The following is a 17,803-nucleotide window of genomic DNA, read 5'->3' as shown; positions in this document are numbered from 1 at the left end:
GGGAGAGAGCAGACATGGCAAACTAGGGAAACAAGGAGGAGAAACCAGGCACGAGGACTCGCACAACTATATAAACACAGACAAACAGAGGGCAAAGGCACAAGGGGAAATCTAATAAACAACAGTGAACAGAAAAACCCAGGTATCATGGAATAAACACAATGGCGCTAAAACATAAACAATAACACCAAAATACAAAAAACACAAGAGAACTCAAAACTCTGGGTCAAAAGGACCCTGGACCATGACACCAAGATGATCATAGATATTAACATTTCTGTCCCACCTCTGGCCTTATTTACTGATGAATGCTGGCTTTATTATTCTGACTGCATTTGTTTGAGCAGAAGCCAAAGAAGGAACCAAAGCTATCACTGCCAAGCTGCCAAAGCACTTGAATTCTCTCACGTAAAGTGAGTAGTCTGGCTTTTTCATTGCTGCACTGACAGCTGGACTTTCAGATTTATACCACAGTAAGTGGTCTGTTTGCATTGTTCCCAGTCTGCAAACCTTTGCAAACTGGGACCTACCACCAAACACGTGTGGAATCTTATACCATCATTGGCTGATGGTTATGTGATTGTCTGACAGAACATATTAACCAGCATGTGTCAAGTATTTGCAATACCCAAATGGACAGCAACAACCTCCACCCGCCTGGTTAATGGATGCTTCATTGCCTTCACACTAAAAGGGCCAAGTTTGAGATCTCGAACCAAAGCATCACCACTAAGCAGGAGGAGATTCAGGCCCCTGGGTGATCTGCATGTGCTATGATGTTGCAGGTGAGATGGAGGAACTACAATCCCAAGGGCCACTGCTCCCAAATCATACTGCGTTGAAATCAGTGACACCTGCCAGCAGGTATCCTGATAATAATGAATTACAGTCGTCCAGCCTGGAAGTAATAAATGCATGAACTAGTTTTTCAGCGTCACTCTGAGACAGGATATTTCTAACTTTAGAGATGTTGCACAAATGGAAGAAAGCAGTCTTACATTATGTGTTTAATATGTGCATTGAAGGACATGTCCTGGCTTCATGGATAGAGATGGGTGTCATCTGCATAGCAGTGAAAATGTATGAATGTCTTCTAATGATGCTGCCTAAGGGAAGCATGTATAATGTAAACAGCATCGGTCCTAGCACTGAACCCTGAGCAATGATAACCTCTGTGTAAGACTCCCCATTAATGGGACAAATGAGAGTTTTGTTTTTTTGCACAACACTGGTCACTATATTCTTCATTTCCGGTTAATACTTGTACAGCTGCTGTTATTGTGTATATATTTATTTATATTTCTTCATACATTCTTATATAGTTCTATATTGTGTATTTTGTTGTACAGTTATTTTATTTTCAACTTTAATTTATATATTTTATCTTATTCTTCCCAGTTAAATTTACCCTTCATTCTAATTTGTGTTGTACAGTTATTTCATTTTTAACCATAATTTATATTTTATTCCTTCTTAGTTAAATTTATCCTTTTTAATTTTTCATATTTATTTCCTATCTTATTCATAGCCTTTTCCTTTTTTGTTTTCTTTAGGTCACGAGCAGTTGTCCAAGCATTTCACTACATATCGTACTGTGTATGACTGTGTACGTGACAAATAAAATTTGAATTTGAATTTATTAGATATGATTCAGATATTAATGGTCAACATGATCAAACACTGTACTGAGAACAAGCACATCCACTGTCTATCAGAAGCCATAAGAAGATCGTCTGTGATCTCCACTTGTGCAGTTTCTGTGCTGTGATGAAACATCAAATAAACCATTGCTCTCCACAGGATCAGTGAGCTGTTTAAAAACAACTCTTTCAAGAATTTTAACCTATAATTAGCTAAGACAGCTGGGTCAGCTGATGGCTTTAATCCCTGCCCAGTTTAAAGGCCTGTGGTACAAAGTGCAGTAACTGGGATAGATTGATCATATTTAAAACTGCAGCACTTCTTTGAGGAGTCTTATAGGAACGTGGTCTAATAGACATGTTGATGGTCTGGAGGAAGTATCTCAGTCACAGAGAAAGAGTCCAAATAATTATGAATAATATTGAATATTTTTTTCTCTAATGATTAAAATGTTATTTAAATGTAAGACGTCCTTACTGGTTAAGGGATGCTCTGACTCAGCCTGGCTGCAGTCCTTAGAAGAAACCTGAAGTTGTTCCTGTTTTCTTCAGTTACTGATGAAGAGGAAGATGTTCCAGCTTTACAACGTTTTTTTGTTTCCAGGCTAAATTAGTGAGATGCCATTTCCTGTCCAGCTTACAGGTTATCTGCTTTAAATAGTGCATTCGAGACCAGAGAGTCAAGTCCAGCCTGCCACACATCAAACCTTGACACAGTGTGATTTCTTTGAGAGAGACAGAGACAGTAACTCTGAGTCAGGTGAACAATAAATAACAACAATAAAACTGGACAAGCCAAAGAGTCAGGCTTTCAAATTAGTAAAAACTCTGTGATTGATTAATAAGCTGAAATTGAAGAGTGCTGCTCCTCCTCCGAGAGATTTGCTTCAGTGATTCTGAGTTAGTATAACAACATATTCATCCTGCTGTAGCCCAGTGTCTGTGAGACTTAGTACATCTATATGTTGATCCACCACTAAATGGTTTACTGACAGGGAATTAGAAGAGGGAAGCCTAATGTTTCATCATCCACAATTAACAGTTGTACGCTTTTCTGCATTCTGGATATGATAATGTTCTTTCTTTGTGATTTGCTTGCTTAATTGCATTTTTAAAAGCAGATGTGTGGTGTTCTTTATGATCCCACACTGGCCTTATTAACTAGTTTTTCAGCGTCACTCTGAGACAGGATATTTCTAATTTTAGAGATGTTGTACAAATGGAAGAAAGTAGTCCAACATATTTATTTAATATGTGCATTGAAGGACATGTCCTGGTCAAAAATGACATCTTCACTGTGGTTGAAAAGAACTCCTTGTTGCAAGAACACAAAAAATGTAAATGCAGTTTTCACAAGAGTGTTAGATATGTGATGATTAACAGGCAAACTTTAAATTTGTTTGTTGGAACAACAAGCTAAAGACCAGAAAACACAGGAAATATCATCCTCACTTTCCCTCATAATCCTGTCTAAAGTAGGCTTTAGATTTTAGGTGTTTTTAAGGCACTGATGACCTTTTTGTTGGGTGCCTCAGTGGACTGTGACTGTACATTCAGCACTGATCCTTTTCATGTGCCCTCTCTGTCTCCCCTGTGAGTCCCTTGTACTAAGGTTTGCTTCCAGCTGCAGCTTGTTCTGCTCTGCAGTCTCATTGAGCTTGTTAGGACCTCTTGCTCTTCACATGGCTGCTGCAAGTAGTGACTGGACTACAAATGCTACTGTTGAGAGACACTGTTCTCCAGACCTAGAAATGATTGTAGTTAAATACAGACCAAAATAAACTTACGGCAGTCTCAAGGCAGTCCTCACATAACTCAAAGTCTGCAGAATAAATCTACAAAAACAAAATTAAAAGGCACAATTGCCACCGCTATTAATCTGCCTTTGTTTGTTTGTAACCCAGGTATCAAGTTTAATTGAGGTTTCTCACCTAAAGTTATGTTTGTATTAGAGATGGCACGATACCACTTTTTTATGTCCGATACCGATTCCGATATCATAAATTTGGATATCTGCCGATACCGATATGAATCCGATATAGTGTTTTTAATCAACAAAACTGTTTTTTTTTAATATCTTGCTGCATTTTGTATAAGTTCATACTCAAGTTTAAAACAACAACTACACTAAAGCTATTCTGTTATACCTGTATGCAAAAAAAAATATTTCAGCAATACTGATCAATCTAATAAACTTCAACCTACACCATCCTCCCTATTCTGGTATTTTAAAGAGTACTTAGCGTAAATATTAAGCAACCTAACTAATAGGGTTCCAACTCCCAGCAACAACAAAAATAAATAAATAAAAAATGGGGAACCACCCCTCACGCTCCACCTCATGATGCTTAATCGACGTAATCGACCTTAATTTGATGCAGTGTGAAAAAAAATGCACAGAAATCAATTATTTTTCAAGAAATATTAAATAGATTCAACATCTTTCTTCAACAAAATTGCAGACTGCACAGATGGTACCTTCCCAAAGGAAAAAGTACTATAGCTTACTAGGGTATATATATTAGACTTAATAGTCACTATATACAGTAATTGACTTCTATTCATTTTGCATCAAATTAAAACTTTGGGTGTCAGATAATTATTTATTAAAAGCTCGACATTTTAAATGAGAATAAGAAAGAAAAGTATGTCTTTGTGCCCCCTTTCCCTGTTAATGCCCTATCGGCCCCCCTGGCTAAACTTTGCTAGATCCGCCCCTGCACAGTTACCAGCCGTCAGCTACGAAGAAAAAGATCCTGGTGTAGAAAGTAATATTAAATAAATTCTAACAACAGCTGATCAAGCTTAAACGTGCTGCTGTTGTTCAGCCGCTGGTTTCCTCTTTCTGGTGCAAAGTGGGCCAAAAGCAAACTAGAGACACGGACTCGCGACAGAAAAGCCGATCAGCTGATCGTTAAGCAGTTTCATGATTGAAGTAGCAGCAAGAAGAGGCAGTCGTTTGTTAAGCTTAACGCAGGAATGCTTTACAAACATTCAGAGATGGACTTACACACTTGCTTTACTTCTCCCGGGGATAACTTTGTCGGAGATGAAATGCCGGGTTGCTAGCGAAGCTCCAAATGCTATCCAGACCACCGACAGGTCCCGCATGCCACAGCCGCTCTATCACGTGATGCATACTGCTCCGACGTGCTAACGTTCTGAGGCGTGTTGCAAGTTTGTGAGGTGCTTTCGTGATATTTAATGGATTGGATTACATTTTTTATTTTTCTCCGATATCCGATCCAGTAATTTAGGTCAGTATGGGACCGATACCGATACGTAACATCGGATCGGTCCATCTCTAGTTTGTATTACTTGAGAACTGTCCACCACATCAAGGTTTCCCAACCACTGCGTGCCGTGAGAAATGATCAGGTGTGCCGTGGAAGATCATCTGGTTCCACCAGACTGGTAAGTAATTGGTGTGAATAACAGGCAGAACAATGACATTCTCTTCCACTAGAGGACAGGACAACTACCTGTTCTAATTAAATGGGTTGCCAACTGCCAGTAAAACAGAAGAAGAAATGACATAATCGTCATGCTGTGAGACGATGCAGCGCGTAAAAGCAATAGATAAATATTTGAAAAGCAGTCAGTGTGACCTGGTCCTGGAGAAAACTCCGACTCAGGTGAAGGCCCTATAGGGTATGCTATAGCATGAGAAGAAAGCAACAAAACTATACTGGGGACAAACCGAGCTAAGTCTGCTCAGGGAAAATGATCAATATGCTGTTTGTGACATTGTTGTTTCTAATGTGAAATATTTCTGCCATGGCTCCAAAAGGCTGGGAAACAGTGATATATATGTTATTAATGTCTGTTCCCAGACAGCCTGGCAGTGCTTCGTGGCTGCTGTCCTTCTGATTGCCCTGTAAAGGTTTGTGGTCTGCTGTATTGTACTTTCTGCTGTTTGCTATTACATGTTAGTAAAGTGTCCGTGCCCTTGATTGCTTCTTTAACAGCTGATTTGTACAACAAACTCCATGAACTTGGCTTAGCCTTTTAAGGGATGACTTAGCAAACATGTGGCCGTCTCACTAAGTGTTACCACATGCATAGCAAGCGAAGTGCTTATTATGCTTTTGATGTCTTCTGCCTCCCAGTACAACCCCTCCACCCTCTTCTTCATCCCACTCTGTGTAATCTTATGAGATCAGAAGCTGGTTGGGATAATAATGTGTAAGTGATGACAAATTAGAACCAGCTAGCTTGAGGTTTTGCTGTTAAAGGAACATGTTGAGCAAAGACCTTTTTAATGAAAAGAGGAAAAACAAGATCATGCAGACAGAAGGAGAGGCATATGGACACTCCAGAGAGAAGCTAAAACTGTGTGTGTGATTCATCTGCTGTAAAAGCGTGCCATTGAAATGAACAGTGTATTTGTTAGCAACATGTTAACAACTTACTGCTCACTTCCTCATCAGAATTTTTCACAGTTGGTCCACGGCTCTTCATGTTACTGCATGTTGTCCTTTGTCAGTCACTATGAAGGCAAAAACAATGTGTGTGTAGAGATGACATGTGGATGCTGTTTCTCAGTCAGTTATTTGATAAATTGATTTTCAGACTTCCATTAATCTAAACATAACTCCAGATGAGCGGCAAAAAGTTTTAATTTGCAGCATATATAATGACGGTGCTTGCAGGAGTGCCACAGCCCATCCTTTTATAAATAGGAAAGAAAATCAGTATTTCAAAAAGCTGGCACAGGACCCAGGATATGTGTCCGACCCTTCAGTGAATCCATTTACTGTTCATGCAAGCTAGAAATGATAGGGTGGCTGTCAAGAAGGTATGCTCAAGAAAAAGCAGAGCCAAAGAAGTGGACCAAAAACTCAGCTGCAACAGATTCATGGGGAAAGCATATTCCTAAAATATCTGCACTGTAGAAGGAACAAAGTCAGCCAAAATCAAAAGAAGACTGGATGTTGTAGTGTCCTTTAAGACTTTTAGAGACCTGCCTACAGAAATTAGAAGAAAGCTTCCCTGAGACACTTCCCACTTTCCTAAAAGTGGGAAGTTTATAGTAACAAAGTATGAATAAATGAGCGGTGGCTCAAGACGTTTGTACGGTAGTGTATATCCAGCATATGTTTGTTTTGGTGGACACAGAACATGTGATTACAGATGGGAATGAGCTCTGTAGGTAGGTTAATAAGAAGGCATGGGCAGACCATCCTGCCTGTAACACATTTTTGTACAAATCAGATAAACAGAACACATATTCAGTGTTTGGGGACTAGTAGCTGATGATGTTTACGAGCCTTAATCTACCCTAGATTTCTGAGACAAATGCACAAAGAAAACTAGAGTGAAAACAGCCCCACCCATCTATCGTTTGCCATTATCATTAATGAGAAGTTATTGCACATGGTATTTCTGGAAGGATGAATAAACCACAGTTTCATGGTTTCACTGACCAAATCACTATGAGTGAGCCCATTTGACTGAGATCTATTTTGAGACACATCATGGAAATTGCTGCTGGAATCGGGTCCTACTCATTAAGTTTGCAAACACTTTTTTCAGTCTTGACCACGGGGTACTGGCTGCAGCACCAGTGGTTGGGGTTTGGCCCGCTCTGAACCAGCTAAAATGATTCAGTTCCAACCACACGTGAACTACATAACTAACCTTCCAAATGACACTTTGAGAAGTAATCTTGGTCTATAAAATATGTAAGCCTAGTTATATTGTTAAGGGACTATGAAGAAGGTATAGGGGAGTTTTTTTTTTTTACATGAGAGTCAAAAAGGTTGTGAGCTTTTTTTAAAATCAGCCGAGTAGAGAGAATTTGACTCAACAGGTCAGACCATAGTTTGACCATTAAAACTTTTAATTTCCTTTAATTTTCCTTTTTTAAGAAAAACCTAAACAAAATTAAAATGTTGCCTGGTTGTATTTGTTTTACCGTTATGAATTAGCAGTTCTAAAAACAAAAAAGGAAAATGTATACAAACTGTTTTTATCATTACGTCTACACTGTTAATGAGGTCTGACACTGGTGACCAAGAGAAACTGTTACACAAAGTTAAAGTAGCGAAGTTAAGTCCCGCCCATTCACATGAAAGCAGTGGTCTTGGCAGGATGTGGTCTTCACATGTCAGTTGAGTCTTCTTCCTCAGAAACATGATCCCCGAGTGCAGCTACTCAACAGGAAGAGTTCAGCAAAGGTCTTTAAATAAATACCTGTGAAATGCACCTGCCTGTAACTCACTTAGATTCAGGACACTTAATTTGGCTCTCAATGCTGTATTGTATTTTCTATTTAATTAACTGAATTAAAACCCTTGCTATAACAACATATTAACATAGTGTAATCTTCAAATGCATTATCCACATCACTCTCTGCTGAATTTCCCACTAATCAAAGTCAAACAGTATTTACCCATTCTGCTTTGAGTGATTCTCTATCTTAAATCGCATCTTAAAACTCACTTTTTTTTTACTTTGGGTTTTAATTCGAGTTCAGTATGAGTACCATCAGGCCTGTTTTATATTTTTAAATTGTTAATACATTATCTTCTCATTTATCTATATTTGTTTCTATATTGTTTTCTCTTGTTTTTAACCAATTGTGAAGTATGGAAGAAATATAGTATCATCAGAATTCAAGTATTTTTAGACATTGAATTTATGACACTGAATTTTTATCCTCCAAATTTCCCTGCAAAAATATTCACCTGCAAAAATTCACCTGCAAAAATTCACCTGCAAAAAATTCACCTGCAAAAAATTCACCTGCAAAAAATTCACCTGCAAAAATTCACCTGCAAAAAATTCACCTGAAAAAAATTCACCTGCAAAAATTCACCTGCAAAAATTCAACTGCAAAAGTGATGAACTTTAATGACCCAAGCCAGAGCAATCAGCACCAGATCGAGTCGAGTGGCTCTCAGCCAATTAAATTACGCTGTTTGATCACATGACACCGTTAGCCAGCAGTGTGTCTCCTAAAAGAGAGCTGTTTAAAGGTGAGTGATTAAGTTTTTCTCCTAAATAGAGATCATTACAGAACGCCTAGTCCTACTTAAAATCCCATTTATTATTATTTTTTTTTATCATCTACTCGAACTAAGGAAAACGTTTGACTAACTCAAAGACAATTTCCACGCCTCCCCTGCCTGACTGCAGAGGCAGTTTTGAATTTGGGAGCGCCAAGATGGCAGCGGCAAACCCTGGCGGCTCTCCGGTGAGTATATATATTTTTTTATCTTCAAGTTTGTCTTTTGAAACCTTAATTTTATTTAAATCCGTTGCTCACGTATAAAGTACACAGACGGGGTCTTTGCTCAACTCGTCTGAGGCGTGTCTCACTAAGCGCTACATGCTAGCATCCTGCTAACCGAGCTACCCTTTACATGCTGTGCTTTAGAAAATGGGATACTCGTTAAAAAAAATACTCCGCAGATATTGATAGATAGACGAACACTGCAAATATAATGTTGGAAACGAGAACGGCCTTTGGTGAAGGGGTAAAATACACCATGAATAGAGCCATAGAGTGAATGGCTGCCATGGTTGCAGAACAGCCTGATTTAATGACAAGAATGGGGAAGAGTGAGGTGAAGTGAACCACAGCCACAAAACACGGTCAGACAAGGCGGCAAAAGGGCAGTGATCTGTCCGTCAGTATGAAGTTGGTGTGTGCTTTGGTGAACAAAAACTCCAGACTGGTAGCAGGAAGATGGGAGACTCGTGTTTCACTGGAATAGTGGTGAATTAAAACATCCTTTGTTGGGGACATTTCGGTGTAAATGCATCCATACAGGCAAGACAGAGGCAGACTAGACAGTGAAGAAAACAAGGCAAACATTAGAAATATAAAAACGGAAATATAGGATGAGTCGGGGATGAGTTCCTGCCCCAAGTGGAGGAGTTCAAGTATCTCGGGGTCTTGTTCGCGAGTGATGGGAGAAGGGAGCCGGAGATCGACAGACGGATTGGGGCTGCAGCTGCAGTAATGCGGACGCTGCACCGGTCCGTGGTGAAGAGGGAGCTGAGTGTAAAAGCGGAGCTCTCAATTTACCGGTCGATCTACGTCCCTACCCTCACCTATGGCCACGAGCTGTGGGTAGTGACCGAAAGAATGAGATCGCGGATACAAGCGGCAGAAATGAGCTTCCTCCGAAGGGTGGCTGGCCTCTCCCTTAGAGATAGGGTGAGAAGTTCGGCCATCCGGGAGGGGCTCAGAGTAGAGCAGCTGCTGCTCCACATCGAAAGGAGCCAGCTGAGGTGGTTCGGGCATCTGACAAGGATGCCCCCTGGGCGCCTCCTGGGTGAGGTGTTCCAGGCATGTCCCACCAGGAGGAGGCCCCGGGGCAGACCCAGGACACGCTGGAGAGATTATATCTCTCGGCTGGCCTGGGAACGCCTTGGTATTCCCCCGGATAAGCTGGAGGAGGTGGCTGGGGAGAGGGAGGTCTGGGCCTCTTTGCTTAGGCTGCTGCCCCCGCGACCCGGCCTCGGATAAAGCGGATGAAGATGGATGGATGGAAATATTAATATAACATACAATTAGGGAAAATGTAAGGAACACAATGTAAATGATATTGTAAAGTCATTAAAACAGCATACTCTGATTAAAAGAAACACATAATTGGGTAGGATAATAATAATAAAAAACTAAAAAAAAAACATGTACAAGATGGGTATGTATACTTGTAGCCTGAATTTAACAACTATAAAGTTGTAGCATGTCAGTACCTTACCCCATCCATTATATCCACACTTTCAGAAAAGGATATGGTCAATATCTTTACAAATACTATCTAAACTTAAACGGGATATTCCCTCTGCTTCTTCTGCTTCTCGTATACACCCTCAGGGTTTGTGATCAGCCAGCGGCTGATATGATCATTAATCCTGTAAAATAATATTCTTTCGGTTTATGAATCTGTTTGCATGGATTTCTTAATCCGTTTCCACTGTTAGCAGAAGTTGTGCATGCAGTTTTGGTGTGCTGCTCTCCAAGACTACAAGCTGCGTTAAAGTTGGAAGTAACTGGCCGATGTTCCACTGTTGAAGATCAGCTGTGCCCATTTGTTGCACATTGTGGGTATGGAGAAGTTGAGGCTCTTGCAGGCTACCCACAATTTCCCCAAACTGAGCGATTATACATCTTGCTTCCATATTTGTATCTTGTGTCACTAAAAATGCATTTTATTTTAATTTTATACATTGATTAATGACCTGCAGAATCTCCTTATCATATTAAGTGATTCATAATTGTCACTTTATGCTTTCTCCATCTTGAAAGTGATTACATCCTTTAGGTTCATTTTCTGCAGGCAGGTTTCTGACAGAACAGGCAGATTTAGAATATAACATGCAGCGTTCTATAGATGGACACATAAAGAAATGAAAAATTACATGTATGTGCTAACTTTCTAAACACTGTTACATTAATGATTAAGTAGATAAAACATTTATGTCAGCCTTGGCTCATAGTTCATTTAAAGACAAGAACTTTGTGTGTGTGTTTCAGGTACTGCACTCTCAAAGACTGAATGAACCAGCATTGCAGCCATGGGTCATTGTGAGCATCACAGGGAAGGTTGAAGCCGCCCACTCCAGCTGTAAGGCCGGAGTCACGGAGACCTGCACCCACATCGCTGCTCTTCTGTTTAAAGTAGAAGCAACAGTGTTGATCTGTGGCACAAGGACTGTTACAGGTGAACCTGCATACTGGGTTTTGCTGGGTAATGTGACCAAGATACAGTCAGAGGTTGGCCATAAGATAGACTTCTCCTCTTCAGCTGCCCAAAAAAAGGCTCTTGATCAGAACAAACAGACCATCTGTAGTGACAGGTAAAAGGAGCCGTCCTCAAAAAAGAAAAATCCCACCTGCTACTGTGGAGGAGTTGTCACTGCTATAATGCCATCATGTTTTATCTAGGGGTCTAGATTTATGCCTATAGTGCACTGCCATGTAAATAATTTGCATTTACTGAATGAGTATCACTGTTCAAAAATTGAATAAAGAAACAAACTAATTTTTGCCTTCTTTTTTTTTTATTAAAACCACTTTATAGAACATCACATCAGTTACAATGTAGAATCCATGTCACTGGAGAATTTTGATTCAATAAACAGTAAAAAGGTGAGCTGTGAAGACCAAGGACAAGTGCAGTTCACAGGTTTTCTATCCAAGGAATCCCAGAAGATTGCATGGTGTCATTGCCCAGCAGTTGTTCGCAGGACATATGGACTCAACCTCAACAATCCCTCACACTGAGCAGCATGAAGTGACAGTGCAGAGGAAAAACTCCCCTTTAACAAGAAGAAACCTCCAGCAGAACCCGGTTCAGTACCAGCAGCCATCTGGGTTTGGAGGAGAGAGACAGACACAGAACTACCAAAAGTATATTTTTTTATGTGATTGACTGTTGTTGTAATTCAAGCCCTGAGTGTAGAGCAGGTAAGATATAAAGTTGCATCCTAAATTCCATGCTCATGCAGAGTGTTTAGTTTATGACTTTTTCACCTGGTCATTGAACAGATGGTCTTTTAGGGTTGACCAAGCTGGTACCTTGACTCTGTTCTCTGCAAGATGTTGCAAAAAACAAAATCATATGGAGACAATATTGGACACAAAATATATAACAATTTAGTTAAATGTAGCATTAACTCATAAGTCTTGCTAAAGTAAACCTTGTATTCTGATTCATCACAGCAGCAGTTCAGTTGGATGATGTCAGCAACTGCAGCAAGTGTCTTGCTGACTGAATAATTTCATCTTGCATAATCTGAAACAAACACATAAAGACAGAAACAATTTATAAATTAACGTTCGATAAAATCTAAGAATTAATCATTTATTAGATACCAATATGAATATGTCTACCATAAAACTTGTGTGGAGCGAAGTTACATTCAATCAAGATGGTCTGGCATGCTACAACTTTATAGTATTCTGGCTACAAGTATACATACCCTCAGCCTGGGCGTCTATTGTCTCATGTAGTCTGGAAGACGAGTGGATGGTGGGGTGGGTGCAGTTTTCTCTGTGGTGGGGTTGGGTGGACTGTCCCGGGCTCTGTGGGGCCGGGGGGCGCTGCTGCGCTGGGCCCCGGTCTGGATGGGCCTGGGCCCCCTTTCCCTGGCGGGTCGCGGAGTGTGGGAGTGCCTACTGGGGTCAGCGGGGGAGCTGGCCCCAGGGAGGGGTCACCTGCCCCTCCCTTCCTTCCCTCCCCATCTCCAGCTGCCTCCCTCCTCCTGCTCCACCACAACCACCCACACATGCAGGGCCTTGGAGTAGGGGTATGTCACCAGGATGCAGAGGAGGCTACCCCCCCCCCCCCCCCCCCCCTCTGTCCCCTTCTGGCTGCCTCTGCCTCAATTTTATCCCACAACTTAGACATTCACATTACTCACACCCTCATTACACATACATATAGGATCTTGGGGGTGGGCACGATACACGGAGTCCAAAGTACCATCAGGGTGTACGCCTCACCCCTGGCGTCGTTGCCCACCTCTCAATTTTAAATACATGTAGACATTGAGGGCTAGCAGGAGGGACTATGCGCTTACCTGCTGCTCTCTGGCAGGTAGCTCTATGCCCTCCTGGGTTTTAATTGCACCTTAGAACACACATGCATCAACACTACAATGAGCGGGTGGAGGGAGGCTTGGAGTCTTCTCTCACCCCCATTCTCTGCGGCCTACTGGAGCGGGGGGGCTAGGAGGAGGAGTGGGCCGTCCGACTGCGGTCTGGGGCCTCCCTGCTGCTGCGGAGTCGGGGCGGTCTGCCTCTCCCCACCGCAGGGAAAAGGGTAACACCACCTGGGTCTGGGTGCAGTTCCCCCCTCCAGGGGCAAGGGTACCTAGACCCGGTTAGTAGAGTACGCTTGGGGAGTGTGATCGTCCCTTTATGTCTGTCTCCACGTCGGTTGAGTGTGAAGTACATATGAGAGCATGAGGGTGGGAATGGATGTTTGTGTCTGTGTGTGCCTGTATGTCTGTGTCTATATGTCAGGTTGGGTATCAGACGCCACCTCTCTGGGGACATCTCGGGCCCTCCAAGGTTTGGAGGCCTATCTCCACCCACCACCACTTCCCCTGCCGGTAGTGGACTCCCTCAGGTATCGGTGCGTTGGTGGTTCTTTGTATCTGGGGGTGGGCGTCCGGGTACACACCGGCTCACTCCTTGGCGGCCGCTTATTGGGGCTCGCTCGGGCCACTTCGGAGGTGGGGTGCCCCCGGCCTCTGGGCCTGGGGCTCGGTCACTCAGGCACAGCTGGCTGCCGGCGGAGCTCACGGGCGCGTCACTGCAACTCCCCCTGGCTTCTGCTCCGCGGCTGCTGAATGAGCTCTCATCTGGGACTCTCCTTAGCTCTTACTGGGACAGTGGCGCGGCTGCCCCTCTGTGGGTCTTCCTTGGTCTCTTGTGTTCTGGGGGCCTCTGGATGTCTGGAGTTTTGATCTCCTCCATACCTGCTTGATACCATAGAGGACAGGGCTGTGGCTCCCCACACTCTCTAGCAGATCATTACATGGAGAAACCTTTGGAATGCAAGCATGCTGATCCACACAGGTATGCACACAGGTATTCACAGATGCGGACTACAGCTTTCTTGGCTGCTGCCTCAAAGCACACTGTGCGCTGTCTATCTTGCGTGCTGCACAATATCGTTTACTATTTAGTAACTACTGATATCTATGACTAGCTAGTTTATTGTGATGGTGCTTTTTTTTTTTCTTATTATGTTGCTCTTTGTTGTTTGCTGTCTCCCCTGTTTTTTGTTTTTCTTTCTCTCCATACAGGTGACCCAGGAGTTGTTTTTTTTTTTTTTTTTTTTTTTTCTCTTCTCCCCCTTCTCACCGTCTATTCTCCCCTTTGGTTTTCTTTCTTCCTCTCCCCCTCTTTCTTTCATTCTTTCCCCCTGTCCTATTAAAAAAAAAAAAAAAAAAAAAAATACAAGTATACATACCCATCTTGTACATGTTTTTTAACATTATTATTGTTATTATCCTACCCAATTATGCGTTTCTTTTAATCAGAGTATGCCGTTTTAATGACTTTACAATATCATTTACATTGTGTTCCTTACATTTTCCCTAATTGTATGTTATATTAATCCTATATTTCCATCCATCCATCTTCATCCGCTTTATCCGAGGCCGGGTCGCGGGGGCAGCAGCCTAAGCAAAGAGGCCCAGACCTCCCTCTCCCCAGCCACCTCCTCCAGCTTATCCGGGGGAATACCAAGGCGTTCCCAGGCCAGCCGAGAGATATAATCTCTCCAGCGTGTCCTGGGTCTGCCCCGGGGCCTCCTCCCGGTGGGACATGCCTGGAACACCTCACCCAGGAGGCGCCCAGGGGGCATCCTTGTCAGATGCCCGAACCACCTCAGCTGGCTCCTTTCGATGTGGAGCAGCAGCTGCTCTACTCTGAGCCTCTCCCGGATGGCCGAACTTCTCACCCTATCTCTAAGGGAGAGGCCAGCCACCCTTCAGAGGAAGCTCATTTCTGCCGCTTGTATCCGCGATCTCGTTCTTTCGGTCACTACCCACAGCTCGTGGCCATAGGTGAGGGTAGGGACGTAGATCGACCGGTAAATTGAGAGCTCCGCTTTTACACTCAGCTCCCTCTTCACCACGGACCGGTGCAGCGTCCGCATTACTGCAGCTGCAGCCCCAATCCGTCTGTCGATCTCCGGCTCCCTTCTCCCATCACTCGCGAACAAGACCCCGAGATACTTGAACTCCTCCACTTGGGGCAGGAACTCATCCCCGACTCATCCTATATTTCCGTTTTTATATTTCTAATGTTTGCCTTGTTTTCTTCACTGTCTAGTCTGCCTCTGTCTTGCCTGTATGGATGCATTTACACCGAAATGTCCCCAACAAAGGATGTTTTAATTCACCACTATTCCAGTGAAACACGAGTCTCCCATCTTCCTGCTACCAGTCTGGAGTTTTTGTTCACCAAAGCACACACCAACTTCATACTGACGGACAGATCACTGCCCTTTTGCCGCCTTGTCTGACCGTGTTTTGTGGCTGTGGTTCACTTCACCTCACTCTTCCCCATTCTTGTCATTAAATCAGGCTGTTCTGCAACCATGGCAGCCATTCACTCTATGGCTCTATTCATGGTGTATTTTACCCCTTCACCAAAGGCCGTTCTCGTTTCCAACATTATATTTGCAGTGTTCGTCTATCTATCAATATCTGCGGAGTATTTTTTTTAACGAGTATCCCATTTTCTAAAGCACAGCATGTAAAGGGTAGCTCGGTTAGCAGGATGCTAGCATGTAGCGCTTAGTGAGACACGCCTCAGACGAGTTGAGCAAAGACCCCGTCTGTGTACTTTATACGTGAGCAACGGATTTAAATAAAATTAAGGTTTCAAAAGACAAACTTGAAGATAAAAAAATATATATACTCACCGGAGAGCCGCCAGGGTTTGCCGCTGCCATCTTGGCGCTCCTAAATTCAAAACTGCCTCTGCAGTCAGGCAGGGGAGGCGTGGAAATTGTCTTTGAGTTAGTCAAACGTTTTCCTTAGTTCGAGTAGATGATAAAAAAAAAAAAATAATAAATGGGATTTTAAGTAGGACTAGGCGTTCTGTAATGATCTCTATTTAGGAGAAAAACTTAATCACTCACCTTTAAACAGCTCTCTTTTAGGAGACACACTGCTGGCTAACGGTGTCATGTGATCAAACAGCGTAATTTAATTGGCTGAGAGCCACTCGACTCGATCTGGTGCTGATTGCTCTGGCTTGGGTCATTAAAGTTCATCACTTTTGCAGTTGAATTTTTGCAGGTGAATATTTTTGCAGGGAAATTTGGAGGATAAAAATTCAGTGTCATAAATTCAATGTCTAAAAATACTTGAATTCTGATGATACTATATTTCTTCCATAGTGAAGCACTTTGATCAACTCTGCTGTTTTTAAATGTGCTATACAAATACATTTTGAATTGAATTGAATTAGCTTAGCTCCTAGTCGAGTCACTGATCAATACATCATTATTTGCCCGTCTGAGTGGTGTCAAAAAAATGATGCGGGCTTTATAGATCATCGGGAAACTTTGTGCGGACAACCTTGATCTTATTAGGAGAGATTGCATCCCACTTTGGATGGAGCAGCTCTCATTTCTAGAAAGCTGTCTAAATTTATTACATGTCACTATTTGCGGTTCAGTCATTACTGATTTGGAAAAAACAAACAAAAAAAAAACCAAAAAAAAAAAAAAAAAAAAAAAAAAAAAACCACACAACTGCAGGTTCTGAGGATTATTTGAACATGAAAGCATACTGTGTTGTAGCCTCACAAAGACGACATGAAAACTGCTTTTGTTTATCTGAAGAACAAAATAAAATTACTTTGAGTGGTCTTTAAAGGTATTCTTAGTGTGCTCTAGGAGCTTCAATTCCAGTAAAAGAAACATCATCACCAGATTAATACACACACATCTGAGTGTCACAGCTTGTGCTTCATTTAGTCTCTCCCCCAGCAGAGACTTTGTACTGCACTTTAAAACATGATGTTCCAGCTGACAGAAGGGAATGTGGGGTTTAAGAATAAAGATTATACTTAAAACAGAATTAAAACATATTTGTCTACATACAAATTTGATATAAGGTCAGCAAATACAGGTTATCTATCCTGTTTTTAGGATCTTATTTTAATGCTTACAGAACAAAAATTGTTTTTTTTATAATTAATTATTATTAATTATAAGTAATTTCCTACCTGTTGATCTAATCTGAAACCTAACCTGCTGTAGAGCAGTGTGGTCTGCAGCATAAATTACCATAGTGATTGTAAGAAGTGGACCTCCTCCTTGGTATAGAAAACCTAGTGGGAGTTACCTGGATAAGACAATAATCATGCTTTTATAGTACAGGCCTCTAACAACATCTCCAACATGAACTTTCCTCCACTCCTGAACAAAACCCCAAACTGAGACATTTTTAATTGATTATTATGATTGATTGTGATTATGATTGTTTTTTGTGTCGATTAAAAAAATATCATAGTAAAATCATCAAAATAAACAAAAAAAAAAAAACCCACATTGTCCTGCTGCATACCACATAGCAAAATTGGTATGGCCCAGATCTGGCCCACACAGGGTGCTTACACATGGCCCACATACTGCAAAGAATGACGGCGCTTTGGCGGCCCAGATCTGGTTTGC

The 17,803-nt window shown here is 41.9% G+C and overlaps 2 long non-coding RNA genes across 3 annotated transcripts; one reads left to right on the top strand and one right to left on the bottom strand.

Moving 5' to 3' along the window:
• The first annotated feature begins 8,160 nt into the window (after positions 1-8,160).
• Positions 8,161-11,275, top strand: LOC309721065. Its single transcript, XR_014280643.1, has 3 exons — positions 8,161-8,620; positions 8,726-8,838; positions 11,134-11,275. It is a non-coding gene; the product is annotated as an uncharacterized lncRNA (long non-coding RNA).
• Positions 11,276-11,303: 28 nt separating this feature from the next.
• On the bottom strand, positions 11,304-16,813 carry LOC309721064. 2 transcript variants are annotated; one of them, XR_014280641.1, is made up of 5 exons: positions 16,262-16,813; positions 16,043-16,155; positions 12,300-12,394; positions 12,133-12,191; positions 11,304-11,969 (listed from the first exon to the last, which is right to left on the bottom strand). It is a non-coding gene; the product is annotated as an uncharacterized lncRNA (long non-coding RNA). The 2 variants fall into 2 exon arrangements; XR_014280642.1 differs by having other exon boundaries at positions 11,304-12,191; positions 16,262-16,811.
• Between the last annotated feature and the right edge of the window lie 990 nt (positions 16,814-17,803).

The sequence above is a fragment of the Aulonocara stuartgranti genome, assembly GCF_965226115.1.
Source record: "Aulonocara stuartgranti genome assembly, chromosome: 13".
NCBI classification, from domain to species: domain Eukaryota; kingdom Metazoa; phylum Chordata; class Actinopteri; order Cichliformes; family Cichlidae; genus Aulonocara; species Aulonocara stuartgranti.
This window is presented reverse-complemented; position numbering and strand designations above follow the sequence as displayed.